The sequence below is a fragment of the Cynocephalus volans genome, chromosome 3 (assembly GCF_027409185.1).
Source record: "Cynocephalus volans isolate mCynVol1 chromosome 3, mCynVol1.pri, whole genome shotgun sequence".
Lineage (NCBI taxonomy): Eukaryota > Metazoa > Chordata > Mammalia > Dermoptera > Cynocephalidae > Cynocephalus > Cynocephalus volans.
In genome coordinates this window covers 178,156,978-178,176,799 of record NC_084462.1, presented here as the reverse complement: position 1 = coordinate 178,176,799, position 19,822 = coordinate 178,156,978, and positions in this window count along the sequence as shown.

The window sequence follows — 19,822 nt, the reverse complement described above, 5'->3', positions numbered from 1 at the left end:
CAGCTGAGAGAAGCTGACATCTTGGTTTCAACTAAGTCGAAGGTTTTAACCCTGTTAGAGAATGTGGGGTGCTAAAAACCATCGTCCCTCCTGCAATAACTGATGTATCACCTTCTGAAATTTGAAAGGAGGCTAAGAAGCCACCTCCAAGGCCCTGGCTTTTCAGTTCCAATGTTCCTCCCATTTTCCTCTCTCACTACACAGATTTCCCGCTCCGTAGCACTGACAACAAATTTTAAGTGTTTATCTATTCGGCACGACGTCTGTCTCCCCTGCTAAGTTGTAGGCTCCAGTGTTTTTGCCAAGACGTTTTAGAGGTGGGTGGTTCCTCCACCTTGGAACTTCCGAGACCTCCTTCTGTTCTTACTGACTGCTGCCTTGTAGTACCAACACTGGGTTCTCAAAACAAGCACCGCTCTGGTGTCACATCTGGGTCCAAGTCCCACATTTTGCTACCTGGTTATTATCAGCGTGACCTTGGGTGAATCATTTCATCTTTCTGTCTTGGGTTCCTAATCTGCACACTAGAGGTAAGAATTGGGTGAGATTGGGCGGCACAGGCTGCAGTAGGATCCAGGTCTTCTGACCCTAGGCCAGCCTCTGTTCCACATCATTCAGTGTGGCTTCCAAAGAGGACAGGTGTGCATGAGGGGAGTTGTCACTGACGAAGAGAAAAGTACTGCAACTTTTATTTGTATTGAATTCATCTCAATATAAATAGCAATACATGCTCAACAACACATGTGTTTAATTTGTAAGTAAATATACATGTAGAAAGGACATGCTTGAATATTCTCTGATTTGAAACAGTTAGGAAGCCGGGCTCAGATGACAGAAGCTCAGCAATAGGTACTGACCACCTTCCATTTTAACCACTTTAAATGGAAAATAATTTCATCTTAGGCAGAGGCAGTGGGATATAATGTAGCTTTGTCTGTGGAATTCTGGGTTCCAGCTGGGAACATCAGCTAGTACCACACTAGAATACTGGGTAGCTTCTATACGGGACTGTCATTTTTCATTTACAGTAAATAGCCCCAGATTTCTGCTCCTTTTTAGGTTTTCTGTCTGCTTTTTGTAGTTATGCTACTTCTTTCTCAAGCTGTTGCATAAAGGTAAGAGCCTGAAAGGAGATTCAAAAGATTTGGGATTCAAGTCCCAGGTTAGCCGCTAGTTTAGTGGGTGACCTTGGCAAGAGCATTCTCTTCCCTGGGTTCTGGGTCCCTTGTCTTTAAAATGAGCAGATTGGCCCAGATCAATATCTCTACGTCCCGTCTGATCCAGTGATTCTGTAACCCTTCCAGTTAACCAGTGTATCTTTTAGTAGACCTTCTACCCTCCCCCCGATCTGCCGAAATCTATTGTGGGTTGGGAAAAACAAAACAAAACCAAAAAGCATACAAAAAGTTGCGCTTGGTCTTTATGAATGCGAAAGAAAAAGTAAATAAGCAAGATTCTTATTACAACATTGCCAAGAGTAAGACTTAAGAGACAGCTGGAGGGCCGCTCCCGGGACAAGTACATGAAGGTTCAGGCATGTGTTTTGTTTGTTTTCCATCCAATTTTTTTATTGTGTTAAAATGCACATAACTTAAAATTTACCATCTTAACCATTTTTAAGTGTACAGTTCAGTGGTACTAAATACATTCATAACATTGCGCAACCATCACCACCTTCCATCTCCATAACTCTTTTCATCTTGCAAAACCAAAAACAGTACCCATTAAATAATAACTCCCAATTCCCTCCTCTCCCTAGCCACTGGCCACCACCACTCCACTTTCTGTCTCTCTGAGTCTGACTATTCCAGGTACCTCATATGAGTGGAGTCACACAGCGTTTGTCCTTGTATGATTGGCTTATTTCACTCAGCATAATGTCCTCAAGGCTCACCTATGTTGTAGCAGGTGTCAGAATTTCCTCCCTCTTTAAGGCTGAATAGTATTTCATTGTATGTATATACCACATTTTGCTTATTTATTTATTTCATGTTTTAGCTATTGTTAATAATGCTATGAACAGGGGAGTGCAAATATCTCTCTGAGAGCCTGTTTTCAATTCTTTTGGGTATATCCCCTGTCTTAGTCCATATGGGTTGCTGTAACAAAATACCTTAGACTGAGTAATTTATAAACAGCAGAAATTTATTGCTCACAGTTCTGGAGGCTGGGAAGTCCAAGATCAAAGTGCCAGCAGGTTTGGTGTCTGATGAGGACCCATTCCTCATAGATGGCAGTATCTAGCCATGTCATTACTTGGTGGATGTGAGGGCTGAACAAGCTCCCTTGACTTCTTTTATAAAGGCACTAATCCTATTCATGAGGGCAGAACCCTCTTGACCTAATCACCTCCCAGTGGCCCCACCTCTTAATACAACCACATAGGGGATTAGGTTTCAACATATGAATTTTGAAGAGACACACACATTCAGACCATAACACACCTTGAAATGGAATTGCTGGATCACAGGGTAATTCTATTTTTAAGTTTTTTTGAAACTCTCATACTGTTTTCCACAGTGGCTGTACCATTTTATACTCCTACCAACAGTGCACAAGTGTTTGAATTTCCCCACATCCTCGCCAACACTTATTTTTTTGTTTTTTTGATAGGACCCATCTTAATGGGTGTGAAGTACCTCTTCATAGTTTTAATTTGCATTTCCATCATGATTAGCCATGTTGAGCATCTTTTCATGTGCTTATTAGCTATTCTTTGGAGAAATGTCTATCCAAGTCCTTTGCCCATTTTTGAATTGGGTGGTTTGTTTTGTTGTTGCTGAGTTTTAGGAGTTCTCTATATATTCTGGATATTAGTCTTTTATCAGATATATGATTTACAAATATTTTCTCCCATTCTGTAGGTTGCTTTTTTACTCTGTTGATATTGTCTTTTGATACACAAAATTTAAAAATCTTTATGAACTCCAATTTGGCTATTTTTTCTTTTGTTGCCTGTATGCATGTGTTTTTGTACCAGCTTTGCACACAGCTGTCTTGCCTGTTGAAAGGACTAGAAGTCTCACCTTGGGTGTAGGGAGGGACACTTTGTGTGCAGATAGCACCACAGTGCAAATGCTCTGTGTGAGCCTGGAGCTGCAACCATGTTTGAGTCCCTTGTTCTGAAGCAGCTCCTAGAGCTGTTTGCGCAGAGAGTGGAGGGAATGTGAGTTACAGAGAGTCAGAAACAAAGTGCAGGACCACAGGTGAAATGTCAGAGCCAGCTGCAAGGATACCTGTCTGTGATGAGGATCTCTTTTCAACCCATGATATAGAGTGACTGGCAGAAACACCGAGAAGTTCATTCATTCAGAACTTCCCATTGGTAAGACCCAGGTAAGTCATTCAGGTGAAAGCCCTGGGGTTGTGGATCCAGAAAGCCTGTGCACATTACGAATGTTTAACAGCTTTATTGAAGTATAATTGGCACGTGATAAACCACACAGTGTGCAATTTGATAAGTTTTGACATACGTATACCTCCATTAAATCGTTGCCACAATCCAGATAGCAAACACATTCATTACCTCCAAACATTTCTTCATGCTCCTTTGTCATCTCTCCCTCCTGGCTCTAGCTGCCACACCTCTCCACCCCAGCCTCAGGCCACCCTGGGTCTGCTGTCTGTTCCTATAGATTCATTTGTGCTTTCTAGAGTTTTACTTAAATGGAATTGTACAGTTTGAACTCTTCTACTTTGGCTTCTTTCACTCAGCATAATTATTTTGAGATTCATCTTTATGGTAGTGAGCAGGATTAATTCATTCCTTTTTATTGCTGAATAGTAGTCCATTGCTTGGATATATCACAATTTGTTTATTCATTCACCTGTTAATGGACATTTGAACTGTTTCCAGTTTGGGGCTATTACAAATAAAGTTGCTATGAACATTCATGTGTTAGTTTTTGTAAAAACATGCATTTTCTTTTTTCTTGGGTAAATACCTAGGAGTGGAATGGCTGTATCGTATGGTAGGTACATGTTTAATTTTTTTAAGAAACCATCAGACTGTTTTCCAAAGTGACTATACTGTTTTGCATCCCACCAGCAGTGCATAAGAGTTCCAGTTCTACATCCTTACCAACACTTAGTATGGTCAGTCTTTTTGTTTTCAGCATTCTAATAGGTGTGTAGTGGTAGCTCATTGTGGTTTTAACTTACATTTCTCTAATGACATTGAGCATCATTTCATAAGCTTAATTGCCAGCCCTATATCTTCTTTGGTGAAGTGTCTGTTCAAATCTTTTCCCTATTTTTAAGTTAGGCTGTATTAAAAATAATTGAGTTCTGGGAGTTCTTTATAATATTCTGGTTATGATTCTTTATCAGATATGTGATTTGCAAACATGTTCTCTCATTCTGTGGCTTGGCTTTTAAGGTTTTGAATAGTGTCTTTTGAAGAGCAGAAGTTCTGAGTTTTGATGGGGTCAATTATTTATGTGCTTTTTCCTTTAAGAATTGTGTTTTGGTGTTGTACGTAAGAAATATCCGCCTAATCCATTTTCTTCCATTTTTTTCTAGATGTTTGATAGTTTAACGTTTTACGTTTAGTTTTATCATTTGTTTTGAGTTACTTTTTTGTGTATATGAGGTATGAACTGAAGTTTATATTTTTCTGCATATGATTATTTAATTGTTTTAGCATCACTTGTCGAAAAGCTTATCCTTTCTCCACCGAACTCCCTTTACATCTTTGTTAAAAATCAATTGACCATATATATTTTGGTCAATTTCTAAACTGTGATCTATATGTCAGTCTTGACACCAATACCACACTGTCTTGATTACAGTAGCTTCATAATAAGTCTTGAAGTCAGGTAGAGTTAGTCTCCCAACTATCTTCTTTTTTAAAGTTGTTTTGGCTATTCTAGATTCTTTGCATTTCCATACAAATTTTACAGTCAGCTTGGCAATTTCTACAAGAAAACTTTCTGGGATTTTGGTTGAGATTACATGACTATAGATCTATGAGGGAAGAACTGATACTTATCAATCACAATTTAGCAATTGCAAGTCTTCTAGTTCATGATTACGTTACCCCTCTTCATTTATTTAAGTCTTCCTTAATTTTTCTCAGCATTGTTTAATAGTTTTTTTGTGCTCATGCCTTTTACAGCTTTTGTTAGATTTCTCCCCCTATTTCTTATTTTTTAATGCTACTGTGAATAATTTTTTCTTTTTAATTTCTGATTGTTGTTATATATAGATATGTAATTGATTTATTTTATGTTGATCTTGCATCCAGCAACTTTGCTATACTTCCTTATTAGTCTAGTCACTTTTTTTTTTTTTTTTTGTAGATTGTAGAGGATTTTCCATATAGACAATCATGTCTGTGAATAAAACCAGTTCTACAATTCTTTTCCAACCTGGATTCCTTTTATTTCTTCTTCTGGCCTTATTGAACTGCTTAGAAATTCCAGTACAATGTCAATCCAAGTGGTGAGAGTGGAGTTGTGTGACTTGCTCCTGATCTTAGGATGAAAGAACGCAGTCTTTCACTGTTAAATATGACGCTAGTGGAGATTTTTGGATTATACTCTTTATCAGATTAAAGAAATTCCCTTCTTTTTGTAGTTTTCTGTGTGGTCTTTTTGTTCTTTCTTTTTAAAAAAAAATCGTAAATGGATGCTTGATTTGGCCAAATGCTTTTTATGTACTTATTAAAATGACCATATGTGTTTTCATTTTTTGGTCTGTTAATATGATGAATTACATCAATTTTCAAAAATTAAATCAATTTTGTATTCCAAAGAGAAAACTCACTTGGTCATGGTGTCCTTTATATGTCATTGGATTTGAGTTGCTAAATTTTTTTATTTTTTATTTTGCATCTATGTCCATGTGAAATATTGTTTTATAGTTTTCTTCTCTTGTAATATCTTAAATTAGTTTTGGTATCAAAGTTATGCTGGTTTATAGAACATGTTGAGAAATGTTCCCTCCTCTTCTATTTCTGGAAAGTTTCATATTATTTTCCTCCAAAATATTTGGCAGGATTTACCATCTGGGCCTGATGTTTTCTACTGGAAAAGTTTTAAACTAAGATTTCAATTTCTTTACTAGTTAAAGTGCTATTTGGCTTATTTACTTCTTTTTGACTAAGCTTTGGTAATTTTTCCACTTCATCTAAGTTGTTGACTTTGTTGGCATAAAACTTTTAATAATGTTCCCTGGTTATCCTTTTAAAACCTGAAGAAGTTGTATTAATGTCACTTCTCTTACACCTGATATTGGTAATTTGTTTCTCCTCTCTTTTTTCCTTGATAAGACTGGTTGGAGTTTCATCAATTGATCTTGTCAAAAAACCAGTTACTAGTTTTATTGATTTTTTTCTGTTGATGTTTATTGGTTTTCTATTTCTTTGATTTCTGATCTGATTGTTTTTCTTTCCTTTTTCTGCTTAATTTTTAATTCATTTGTTCTTTTTTAGCTAGTTCTTAAATGTGGAAGCTTAGATAATTGATTTGAAACTTTTCTTCTTTTTCTATGAAATACCTTGAAATGAAAAGAAAAACACATCAAAATTTATAGGATACCATTAAGTAGCACGTAGGGGAAATTTAATAGCTTTAAAGGCATTTTATAATTTTCCTTTTGATTTCTCTTTTGACACATGTATTATTAGAAGTGGGTTATTTAGTTTCTAAATACTTGGTGATTTTCCAGATATCTTTGTGTCATTGATGTTCAATTTAATTCCATTGTGGTCAGTGAAAATGTTTTGTATGACATGGATTATTGAGACTTGTTTTATGACCCAGAATATGTCTATTTTGGTGAATGTTTCATGTGCACTTGACAAGATTGTGGATTACACTCTTGTTGGGTAAAGTGCTCTATAAATGTACATTAGGCCAACTTGGTTGACAGTGTTCTTAAAGTGTTATTAATGATTTTCTGTCTCCTTGTTCTATCAATTATTAAAAAGGGGATATTGAAATTTACAACTAAAATTGTGAATTTGTCTATTTCTCCATCCAGTTCTAACAGTTGTGCTCCATGTATTTTGAAGTTCTGCTACCAGGGTCTAAACATTTAGTATTATTATATCCTCTTGATAAATTAACCTTTTTTCATTATGAAATGACCTTTATTATCCCTTTGTTATTTTTTGCTCTAAAACTCACCTTGTCTGATATTGATATGGCCACTCCCACTTTCTTTTGTTTAATGTTAGCATGGTATATATTTTTCCATCTTTTTACTTTTAATCTACTAGTGTCTCTACATTTAAGTGGATTTCTTGTAGGCAGCATAGAGTTGGGTCTTATCTGTTTTTTGTGCTTTTTTTTTTTTTTTAAAAAAAAGCTGACAATCTGACAATCTCTGCTTTTTAATTGTGGTGTTTAGATCATTATTTTTAAATGAAATTATTAATATAGCGTTAGTTTTAAAGTTACTGTCTTGCTATTACTTTTCTATTTGTCTCATCTGTTCTTTGTCTTTTTTTCTTTCTTTTCGGCCTTCCTTTGGGTTGAGGTTTTTTTTCTTTCTTTTTTTAATGATTCGATGTTGTCTCCTTTGGTTTATTAGTTATAACTTTCTGTTCATTTATTTTGGTAGTTTCTTTAGGGCTAATGTTCGTCTTAATTTGTCATGATCAAACTTCAAATGATATATTACTCCACATATATAAGAAACTTATAAAAATATATCTCTATTTCTTCTTTTCTGGCCTCTGTGTTATTCCTACCATACATTTTATTTTTATATATGTTACAAACCTCAGCATATGTTGTAATTATTTTTCCTTTGAACAGTCAGTCACATTCTAAAGAATTTTGAATAGTAAGAAAGGCGTCTTTATATTTACTCATGCAACTGTCATTTCTCACGTTCTGCATTCCTTTGTGTAGATCCAGGTTTCCATCTGGTATCATTTTCCTTGTCTAGAAGGACTTCCTTTAACATTTCTTGTAGCACAGGTCTGATAGTGATGAATTCTTTCAGCTTTTATATGTCTGAAAAAGGCTTTATTTTGCATCTGCTCACAGAAGGACAATCTCAAAGTCTCAACAAATCTGCTGACAATTCCCTTCTTCCTTTCCTCTGTTCCCCGAGGCTCTAAGAAGATATGTGCAAGGGATGGCAGGATTTAGAGTGATTTCTTTCCTCAGAGTATTTTACAAGGGTGTAGAGGAATTTGCATGTGCCTGGCCTTCCACTGAGGCAGGAGCCAGTGTGGCCGATTCTCCACCCTGAAAGCAGGAGTGATAAGGAGTAAATCAAAGGACAGTAGGTGAGACATGGTAGTTTGTCGCTAGTAAGAGTAACATGATCAGCAGAGGAGAAGAGATTTTCTTTTACCTTGAGAAAACAGCTCCTCATTGAACTATCAGTGATGAATAAATACCTTTTACTGCCAGAAAATTGTCTTTTATGTCTCGATGACAAACGTTTAGCTTTCCATGTAGCATCAAAGTCAAATCTATATTTTGGGTTGTGTAGAAGGAATTATATTTGCAGGAGCTGTGATAGAGGTTTCTGTCCTCTTAGGTCTTGGTGCCCGTGACTGGTTTCCTCACCGATCACTCTCTTCTTGTCCTCCAGGGAAGACGGCCACATCTCCTAGCTCAGCTGAAGTTCCAAGTCATTCCAATTCATGTAGTTTAGTTGGCAGAGTAAAACTAGACAAGGAATCCTCATGCTTTCAGGTCCATATTTTCACCTGATATGGACTGAATTGTTTTCCCCAAGTTTTTTGTATTAGAGGCTTGGTCCCCACTGAGCCTGTTAAGAGGGTGGGAAATCCTATTACGGTAATAGAAAGGTGGGGCCTTGAAGAGGTGATTCGATTGTAGGACCATGCAGTAGTGCATGGATTAATAATGGTGGTCATGGGTGTGGTTTTGAGGGCTTTATAAAGAGAGCACACGTGGAGCTATCTCTCTCTCTTTCTGCTCCACCATTTTCTGTCATGTGAGACCCCTGCATCACTGTCACCACCAACAAGGCCTTCACCACATGTGCTGCCTGGACTTTGGACTTCCTAGCCTCCAAAACTGTAAGCAATAAATTTTGTTTTCTGATAAATTACGCAGTTCTAAGTATTTTGTTGTAAGCAACAGAAATGTACTAATACATCCCCCCATGGTGAACTTGGCTGATTTGAACAGCACTGGTACTCACACTTAAGCCCAGCTGATTTCTTGAAGGGAGAACTTAGAAGAAAAGGTCACAGGCAACAAAAACAATCAATGCCTGAGTCACCAGAAAAGCTTTTAGTCTGGCTGACTCCTCTGAGCCAATCTCCTTCCAACTCTAATTGTAAATGTATCTTCCATTCCAGATTATATTTTCTTCCTTGTATGCTTCCACATCGGATGTTTTGTCTGTGTTCAGAATGTTGCAAACTCTATTCCTATACTTTCTTGATATGATCATTTAATTTTTGTAAAAAAAAAAGCATTAGTTTAATTTTCATGATTAGTTTTTCTACAAAAATAAGCATGTGAATGATAGAAACTTTAGAAAATACAGATTTATAAAAATTTTCAGTTATGTATCCTTCCAGTTTTTCTTCTCTGCATGCACATATTTCTATTTCTTTTCTTTATAAAGTATGCAGGATAAATGACTGTAATTTTTTCACAACATTTTCTTTAATCAGCTTACCATGTAATTAAATATTCTTCCACCTTGTCATTTTTAATGTCTTCAAGGTATTTTTTTTTTCTAGATGTGCTGTGATCTATTTAACCATCTCCTATGTTTGGACATTTGAATGGTTTGCAAATCTTCACTTTTTTGAACAATTCTCGGCTGAACCTCCAAAGTGGAGACTTTGTAATCAACTACTATGATTTCTTTAAGATCAATAGCAGCAGAATTTCTGGGACAAAGAACATTTACATTTTTTAGGCCTTGAAACATATTCCAAATTAAATTTCAGAAAAGGTTTTTATAAAGTTCCATTCAAAAAGTATAAAAGCACTTTTTTTTCCAGCCATTCCATCAATCCTTAATGTTATTTATAGGTTTTTCAGTACTTTATCTTTAATTCTGAAATCCAAGAACTTCTGAAAACCAAAAATTTTTGATCATTTATTTGGTGACAAAACCTGACCTCAATTGACATAAGAACATTTATAGCTTCTGTTTATCTCATTTAGTGTGGATATTCATGTTTTGCTTTAGAAACATCAGTGTTGGATTTTGGGGTGCTGTTTTAGACATTTAAGGGTGGGAAGTGCTCCTTTCTAAAACCTGAACATTTCCAAATTTGAAAACACGTCTGGCCCCAGATGTGTCAGTAACTGTGAGTCTGTATTAAACAGGTAATTAACAGCAACTTAATAAACAAACATTATGTCTCATTTTTAAAAATTACATTTCTTTTTTATCAGTGAATTGTATACTATATTTTTAAACATCAATATTATTCATGGTTTTTGTTTATTTTGCTAGAGTTTTTAGTTGTCTAGACAATTTCTTTCAAGGTAACTTTTTCTTCCCCAAAGGCATGTGAGAGTTATATTCTCAAAGACCTTATTTTATTTTATTTTTTGAGAATTCTTTTTCTTGTCTTCATTTTCTTTCTTTTTTTTTTTTTTTTTTTTTTTTGTCGTTTTTTTGTGACCGGCACTCAGCCAGTGAGTGCACTGGTCAATTCCTATATAGGATCCGAACCCGCGGCGGGAGCGTCGCCGTGGTCCCAGCGCAGCACTCTACCGAGTGCGCCACGGGCTCGGCCCTCTTGTCTTCATTTTCAATCAGTTTCTTGGCGGGGATAAATTCTTGGGTGACTAACTCTCCCTCCTAGTCCCTGGAGAATGCACCATTGTGTCTGTCTTATGGGAATGTAGAGGAAAAGTCTGATTTCAAATTATTATTTCCCCAGTGTGGATGCCAGTAAAAAAGTTTTTTTCTTCATCCTTTAGATTAAAAAAAAAAATCACGAAGGCATTAGTCCCTTTTCTTTCATTTTGTCTTATACTTGGAACATTAAAAATCAGCCCAAGGAGAGATTTTCTCGATCCCAGGACAGTAGTTTTTCTCTTAGTCCTTAAATTCGTGCTTCCTTTCTGGCTGCCCTGGGCTCTCTGGAATTCCTGCTGCACAGATACTGTTTCACTAGGATAGTTCCCTTGTCTTCCAGCATTCTGCTCTTCATACTGTCTGTTGATCTGCTGTCTCTTGGTTTCCAGGAGGATGTCCCAGCCCATGCTCAATGCACTGATTTGGTTTCTGTGCTATCAGTTCTGCTCTTTTGCCTCTTACTGCCCCTGGTTTTATCCATCTTCGTGAATGTTTCCTTAATCTCAGTCTCTCCCATGGCAGGATGGGTGGGTGGGAGTTGGACTGGACCCCCCCTAAGGCCCTTATAGCAGCATTCTTCTAAGGAGAATGTTAGAAATCACTGTAAAAAGGAGAATAATCGACACTTGCATCCGTCTCCCCCCACCCCTTCAATTGGAGACACTTGGTAGCCACAGTATTCAGTGCTATGGGCCAGAAAAAAATTCCTATAAGAATCCATTTTTAAAGAAGAGACATTTTGATCAGAGTAGTCTTGCTCTGGAATGCAGAAAAGCACTACCTGGGAGTCAGGGATTCCTTACATCACCACTGCACTGAGTACCTGGAGTGAATCCTTTCTCTCTGTGTGCCTCAGTCTCCCCGTCTGCAACATGTCGGGGCTTGACTAAGTATGCCAAAGCCCCCTTCTCCTTCCATGTGACCTCACAGGTCTGCTGGAGGACAACTCTTAATGAGTGAAATGGTAACCAATCCTTAATGGATATGATTATTTTCATTTCCTTGGGCCCTTCAAAACTGATGAATTTAAGAAAAATGTATCCCCCAAGGCACCTGGTGTCAGACCAGCCTTTGGAGATAACGAGCATGGAGTTGTTTTGTGCCTCCCAGCCACATTCACACAAGTGACTTGATAGGGTTTGTCCATTTCTTGAGTCTCCCAGGAGTTGGCCTTTTCATGTATGTTTAGTGTTTGTATGGAAACAACTATACCTGGTTGAACATACAGAGTTTGTCTTCTTTGGGGGTCAAAAGTAAGAGAAACCACAGTTTCCACTGAAAATGGCTTCAACGTGGCAAATCTCAAAGAGAAGTTTTGACCCACAGTGACCTGGGTTTTCTGTTTAAAGTGAAATTTGAGGTCATTTATGAAATTGCTGATCTGGAACTTGTTTCTATCTTAGTTGGCTTGTGCTGCTATAACAAAATGCCACAGATGGGTAATTTATAAAGAACAGAAATTTATTTCCCACAGTTCTGGAGTCTGGAAAGTCCAAGATCAAGGTGCTGGTAGATTTGGTGTCCAGTGAGGGCTGCTCTCTGCTTCCAAGATTGTGCCTTGTTGCTATGTCCTCCGGAGAGAATGACTGCTGTGTCCTCACACGGCAGGAGGGATGGAAGGGCAAGAGGGTGCCACCTTCAAAGAGCCCCCATGACTTAATCACCTCCCAAAGGTCCCACCTCTCAATACTTTTGCATTGGGGATTAAGTTTCAACATGAAGTTTGGCGGGACACCATCACACCATCATTCAGGCCACAGCAGTTTCAAACAGTTTGCATGGATTGGGCTAGAGGTTCTGCTTCTGGGAGAGGACTGTAGTCTTTGAAATGCTCTCGGCATTCCACCTCAGGTGCAGTATGGTGTCTTGCAAAGATCTTGGGAGGCAGATGGGTCACGGAGTAGCTGAGCTCTGCCACGTTCTGTGTGAGTGCAGATGAGTTATTTAACCACCAGGAGCCTCAGTTTTCTCATCTGTAGAATAGGAATGCAAATACCTACCTCACATAAAGTAAAGATCACATTAGGTTACATATGAACAATGTCAGTCTTACCTATTTCTTTCATAATGAAATGAGGGCCCATACAGGTCTAGAACAGGATCCCTCAACCTCGGCACTACTGACATTTTGGATGGGAAAAGCCTTTGTTGTGGGGGCTGTCCTGTACACTGAGGGATGTTTAGAAGTGTTCCTGCCCTCTGTTCTTTAGATGCAGTAGCACTCAGACTTGGCCAAGGGTGCCCTGGGGCACAGAACCATCCCAGTTGAGAACTGCCACTCTGGAGCAAGCAAGATGCTTCTCTCAAACTTGGCTCTGAGCTGTCAGCATGGGAATGGTTTTTGTGCAGGTGGAAAAGATTTGGTGGAATGATATCTACCTTGTTTAAGATAATCATCTTTCTTTCTTTACTAATATATATATTTTTTACAGTCTATGATGTTGTTGCGGAGAAGTTGGGAGGGAGGGGGAGAGGGGAAAGGGGGAGGAAATGGGATGGAAGAAGGAGGAAGGAGGAGGGGCAGGATTGAGGTCTGTGGACCCCCCCCATTTCCACAGGGGAGACCAGGGGGCTTCCAGCGATGGGTTGGTCATTGCCGGGCTGGATGCAGATGTCAGGGGGATGTGGCTAAAGCTCTAGCCCCCCACCAGTCCAGCTTGGGAGCCCCGGGCACTTCTTGTGGCACCTTGGTAGTCATTGCTGGGCTGGGTGACCATGTCGGGGGCACGTGGCTGAGGCCCTCAGCCCCCCACTGCCCTGGCTCAGGAGTGCCCGGCGTGCTTCCTGTGGAGGCTCAGTGGTTGTTGCTGGGCTGCTTGTGCATGTCAAGGGGTGTGGCCAAGGCCTGAGGCCCTCATCCTTGGGACTGGTTGTGGGTGTTGGGGTATGTGGCTAAGGCCTCCAACCCTCCCAGCTCTCTGGCTTGATTGCCCAGGAGACTTCTGGTGCTTCTAGGTGTTATAGGTGTTTTTTGGTGATGAGAGACCTTTACTAGTTAATGTCAAACTTTGTCTCTAGTTGTGAGTGTTTTGTTTTCTCTTTCAGTTCTGTGTTGGGTATTTGCTGCTCCCACCACTTAAACTCTGCACTGGAATTAATTTGCTGTCCTTTGCTTACTTCTAAAATGGGGAAACTTCCTAAGGGAACCAGCACTTGAGCTGTGTGGTTGAGCTAAATTGCTGCTTTGCTGCTGATTCCCTGGGGAAGGATTTTAATGGTTGACTTGGTAGGTACTTCTAGCTCTTATGAGATCCAGTACACCTGGGTTGTGTTGAAACTCTGGTCTGGGCCTGAGTCTTTCATCAAACTGCCCCCCATGCAATTCTGTATTCCTGACCAGTCTCCTCTGAGTGGTCCTGCACTGATTAGGGGGTGGATCAGCTGTCCTTGCTATGCGCCAGTGTTCCCCCAGTGGCCCATCCCCCCACCGCCTGCACTCCAAACACTTCCCATGGGATGGTCTGTGCGCTGTTCTCTTGTGATGACTCACCAGCCTCTGAGTGGCTTCTTTTTTTCAGTTGTTGTGGCTCCTTGCTCCTATGTGGGTCCACAGGAGCCCTATTAGTGGTCTTGCTGGCCTGGGGGCCACCAAGGCCCTCTTCTCCCTGCCACCTCCAAGCAACTCCAGCTGAAGGGCACAGCAGCGGCTTTTGCTGGCTCTTGCTCTGTGTGCTCAGCAGCTCCAGCCTTGACATAGCTGGGGCTCGAAATGGTCGGAGAGGTTCTTTTTTTCTCTCATTGTGGCTTCTCCTGACTTCATGCACTCCATAGGTCTCTCGTTCTCTTCCCCTGAGCTCTAGAGGCCCCAGACTGGCTGTCATCGCTTTTTAATCGTTGTAAATTGGTTGATTTGTGGGAGAGAATGATGATGGAGATAGCATGTTTAAATCGATAGGCCACTTCTTGATTGTTGGGTGTGGATGTTAACTTGAGTCTCTGCTATTGTGGGTTCTGTGGTGGTGGCCATCCCTGCACAGGTCTCCTTTGCACACCTACCAAGAGTTTCTAAGGGGCATGTCAAGAGAGAAGTGGGCTCTCTTCTTTAGCTTTAGTATGACCCTGCCTGGGAATGGCCACAGCCTCTAGGCCCCTTCCTGAAACTTGGTTGTGATTGGGAGGGATGAGTAGATGAAGGCACGTGTGTAGAAGGGCCAGTTGGAGATGCACCTTTCTTTTGTGGTAGTGAGTTCTTCAGTCCTGGAAGGGTCCAACACTGGGGACTTGGCATGGTGCGGGTGAGCGTGCTGGTTCACGTCACTGAGCAAAAGCCAGGTGCTACTCTCTCTCCTGAGACCACACTCATCTTCCACCCTTGAAGGCCACCCAATGGGCTCTGGCATTTTCCATTTCTTCCCTCTGACCTTGGAACCTGGTCTCTGTCCTCTCTCTGAAGTGAACTTGCTCTATAAGTTCTAACAAGAAATATTATGATCTAACTTCTTGTGGCTTCAAGAGATACAAATCTGTGGCAACACTTCAAATTAAGTGTCGTGAATGAGTAATTACTTTCTGAATCTGAGGCTTTCTATTGAATGGGAATCATTATTGTGTGTTAATTAAAATCCCAGTGATTATTAAAATTGTATTTTGGTGTTTTAATAACTCTATAAGGGACGTGGAGATAAAGCTCAGAGATACACATCAGTGTGGATTCTTGTTAAACCCCAATAAATATTGGTATTAATTCATGCACGTACTTATTGGTTCTTGAAACAAATGGAATTTAAGCTGCAGATGGGTCTGGGTGTTGCAATAGATCTGCACCTCTTTGGAAGCTGAGCGTGGAGATCTTTTGATCTTTACAGAGTCTGAGTTTGGGGCAAGGTTTTCCAGAATACAGAGTGACTGGGGAAACTGAGGAGGAGTTTTGGGGAGGTTATGACACACTCCCGTCAAACTCCTTCTGGGGGCTTCCAAGGACCAGAGGTAGGACTGGAACTTGGAATCCTCTCTGGATCTGATTGTATTAGATCATAGAACTGTAGACTCGAGTCAGTAGGAATTTCACGTCATTTACTCAGCAAACCTGGCTGCTTATCAGAAGCTCTCTCGAGGAGCTTTGAGAACATTCACTTTTTCTGCTGCTCCTTGGAAATTCTGATCAGGTAGGGAGCAGGCCCAGTCCAGCCCTGCAAGCTATCTGTTGCCTCCAGGGTTTCCGTTTGGGGCTGCATCAGGGACATTTATTTTCTCCTTGTTCCTGCTGTCCTACCTCTCCCTTGGGTCTCTCTCCTGCAACCTCTCTTCCACTCCAGGGATCTGCAGAAGAGTTTTCTAAGGTCAGCATTCCTTGGGTTGGGAACATACACACATCCCTGCCTCTGTGGGAGTGTGGGCTCCAGTGCCCCGGCAGTGCCCAGCCTTGCCTTCCTGCTGCTAGAAGCTGAACCCAACCTGGGACTTCTCAGATGTTTAGAAAATGTTTTCGCCAGGGAAGAGATGGTGCCCAGCAGCTCGACAGAGAAATGGCATTATCTATCTGAGTGAAGCAAAACATTTCTCAGGGCCCACTTGACGGCAGCCATTTAAAGTTGCTGTTTTCATACAGGATGTGTATTGGTCAGGCCCTGGCAGGAAACAGGGCACCCTCAAATTGGGTCATTTGAGGAGAGTTTAACAGATGTGCTTTCTTCACAGGGGTGAGCAGGGAGAAGGGAAAACCTAAGAGATATGCAGCACTCCAGGCCCCTACACCTGAGGTTGGGAGGGAAAGAAGAGATTCCTGGGACTGTGGGGCAGAGTGAGCTGGGAGAGGTGGGGGATGCACCAGCCTTGGAGAGCCCGGGGGAGGATGCTGGGGCGGAGACACCCCAGTGACCTTGCTGTCCTTCCCTCTGATCTCTGGCTGGCCCAGCTCAAAGGGGAAGCCCGAGGGCCTGTTAGACGCACAGATCAGCTCCCAGGTCCAGAGAGGGGACTGGAAGGAGGCTCAGGAGGACGGGAGGGTGAACCGCGGGAACGGGCACGAGCGGCTCTGCAGGGCCTTCGGATTGGCTCTGCACCAGCAAGTGCTTGGCGACCGAGCGGCAGGTCCTCATAGAGGCTGTGCCCTTTCTTGAGATGGCCTTGAGGGTGGGTGGGATCTGGACTGCTGGAGATGGTGCAGCAGGCCAAGGTCCCAGAGAAGAGGGACGAGGCTGGAGCAGAGGGAGTTTGCAGGTGGGGAGTGGAGGTGGGTCAGGAGGAGAACTGGCATCTGGATTTGACGGGAGCCCGGTGTGAGAACAAGGCAGCGGCAGCCCAGAGTGAGCAGGTGTGTTGGGAAGGTCTGGTTCGATTCCTTGATGGTGAAGGGTCTTCAATTCCACAGGACATGAGCATCCGCAGAAGGGGTGATGGGGTAGAGCGCTGTTTCAGGAAGAGGACTATGGCAGGACTGGGGAGAGGCTGGAGGTGGGGACCTCCTGTGTTGGTCTAGGTGAGAAGTAAGCGAGGGTCTGGATTCCAGTGGGGAGGACAATGGGGGGAGAGGATCTGCAGATCTTGCCTGAGGAAGGACAGGACTGATTAGCTTATGGAATCATGAGTGGGGGGGAAGAGGAAGGGTCGTCCTGGTACCTGGCCTGGTGATGCCATCACAGAGAGGCCAAAGCCTGGCCGGAGTCTGAGGGATGGTCACTTCCCCAGTCCTCTGGGGGTTGGTGGTGCTTGAGGTCTTCTAGGCTCATGATCTCAGTGTACCCCCAACCTGGCTTCCCATCAGAATCACCCTGAGGAGAGTCTGTTAGAAACACAGCTACCTGGGCCTCATGCTCAGATGGTCTGAACTGGCCCCCAAATCTGCATTTGTAAGTGCTCCCAGGAGACTGATGCAGCTGGGCCGGTAGACATTGTGTTATCTCTCTCCAGCCTTCCAGCTCCCAGGGAAGGTCCGTGTGGTTTCTCCCTTTCCCTGGTGTGGGAATTGAGGTGCAGGGAGGTGAGTGGCTTGCCCAGCCTCATACAATTTGAACCCAGGTCTCTGTCTGCGTAAAGCCTCAGTGCTGGGGTCTCAGGAAGCTGAGACCTGGAGAAGATTGAAGGCGCGGGGTGGGGGCCCACTTGGATTCCTTTATTCTCACCTTGCGGGCTACAGGCAGCTTGCTGGGAGGTCGTCTCACACAGGGCAGGGCAGGGCAGGGCTGCACAGTGAGTGGGCGCATGGGTGCCAGGCCCTTCCTGGTGGCCAGGACCTTGGCAGACGGCCCGGCAGGATCTGCTCAGCCTCAGCAAGTCTCGCAGAGGGAGCTGGGATGGGGGTGATGGAAGAGCTGATCAGCCCCTGGGTCCCTGGAGGATTAGATTTGAAAGGATCTTGAATGATGTCTCCAGCTGGAAACACTGCCAGGTAAAACCAAGTCTTCTTCTGAATTAACTGTGCTGCAAGCGGGCCAGGCATGTGACTTCAGTTTGCCCAACCAGTGACATTGGAGCTGATGTGGACATTTGGCTTCACACAGTCAGACAGACCTGGGTTCACATCCCAGACTGTGCCCTGGGACACTTGCCTCTCACTCCTAGTTTTATCACCTGCAAAATAGACAGCAGTGCTACTACCTCTCTGTGCTGTTGTGGGCATCAGATGAGACCAATGAGTAGCACTTGTAGCTAGGCATTTGCTAGGCACAGGGCAGGTAAAAGCTACTGATTGCTACTATTATCACAAGCAATTTGCCGAATCCAATGTGTCATGCATTTGTTGGTTCAGGCAAATGTTTAGTGAGCATCTACTAAGTGTGTGAGTTGCTATGTGTGGACATATGGTCGTATATGGTTCTTGGCAACCAGAAGCTTGTAGTCTAAGGGGAGATGGAGACAGCAGGGAGGAGATCTAACCAAAATGGACAGTGTGCTTTTTCTTTCTGGACACACTCTGTCTTGAGCATTGGCCTGGGCCTTCTTTGGGGCTAGAAATGTAAACAAGAGGAGGAAGAAATTTGTTAGCACACTTTATGGGCCCTGTCATGTGCTGGGGCTGCCCCAGGCTGCTGTACTGAACTCTTTGGCAACTCTTCCTGAATTTGATCTGCACTTTCCCTCCTCAATGACTCCTTGGGCTCGTACATAGCCTTTAAAACCCTACTCAGATGATCCTTCCTCTGAGAATTACTTCCTGACCTGCATGTCCCATCCTGGGCTGAGTCAGTGGCTTCTCTGCTTTCAGGGTGGTGTCTGCACCGTGAAAGCTCCTTTCACGCTGTGTGGTAAGGGGTGATTAGCTGACCCTTCCTCTAGAGGGTACCACTGTGTCCCCAGCGCCCAGCCCAGGACGTGACACAGAATATAGTCCAGGTTTGTTGAATGAATGAATCAGTGGATATAAAGAAAAAGAGATCATTGCCCCTGCCCAAAGGAACAAGCATGGATGCAGGGTGATCAGACCTGTGATAGCACAGTGCCAGATGTGACATGATCAGAAATAATCGGTGCATTGTGGTGAGCCCAGAGCCATCAGCAGTTTTCCCTGGGGGACCCAGATGGAGATGGGAAGGAGGGAAAAGATTAACTTCTTGGCTGTTCTCTCTCCAACAAGAGGCAAACACACATTTTGCCAAATAGGAAAGTGAGCTCCCATCTCTCCGTAGCCCCACTAGCCTAGCCACAATTCACTTCCAACACAGTTGGGCGTTTTATTTTCAGAAAAGGCAGGGCAGGAAGAGCCAGGGCAGGGCTAAAGGAAAATGAGAGGAGACAGAAAAAAGCCAGGTCTGCCTAGGCGGGGGGCTGGTCCCCACCGATGGGAGATTCTGGGCAGTGGACAAGAATGGGCCATCGGGGGTGAGTGTGGACTGTCCTGGCACAGTAACAGATGCTCCTTCAGTTGTTCAAAATACAAGCTCAAGGGCACCTCCGATGGGCTGGGCTTTGTGCTCTGCACTAGAGGGACAGGTGAAAAAACCATACTCTCTGCCCCTGGGAGATCACAGGTGAAAGTGGCACACAGATATGCAGATGACCAAGTGCACTAAAGCCTTGTGGAATCTCTGAGAGTTGACTTTACAGAGACTGAAGTGAAAGAGACAGTCATGCACCCACGTGCATTAAACATGTATATGGGTCCAGCATTGTGGGCCAGGCAGTT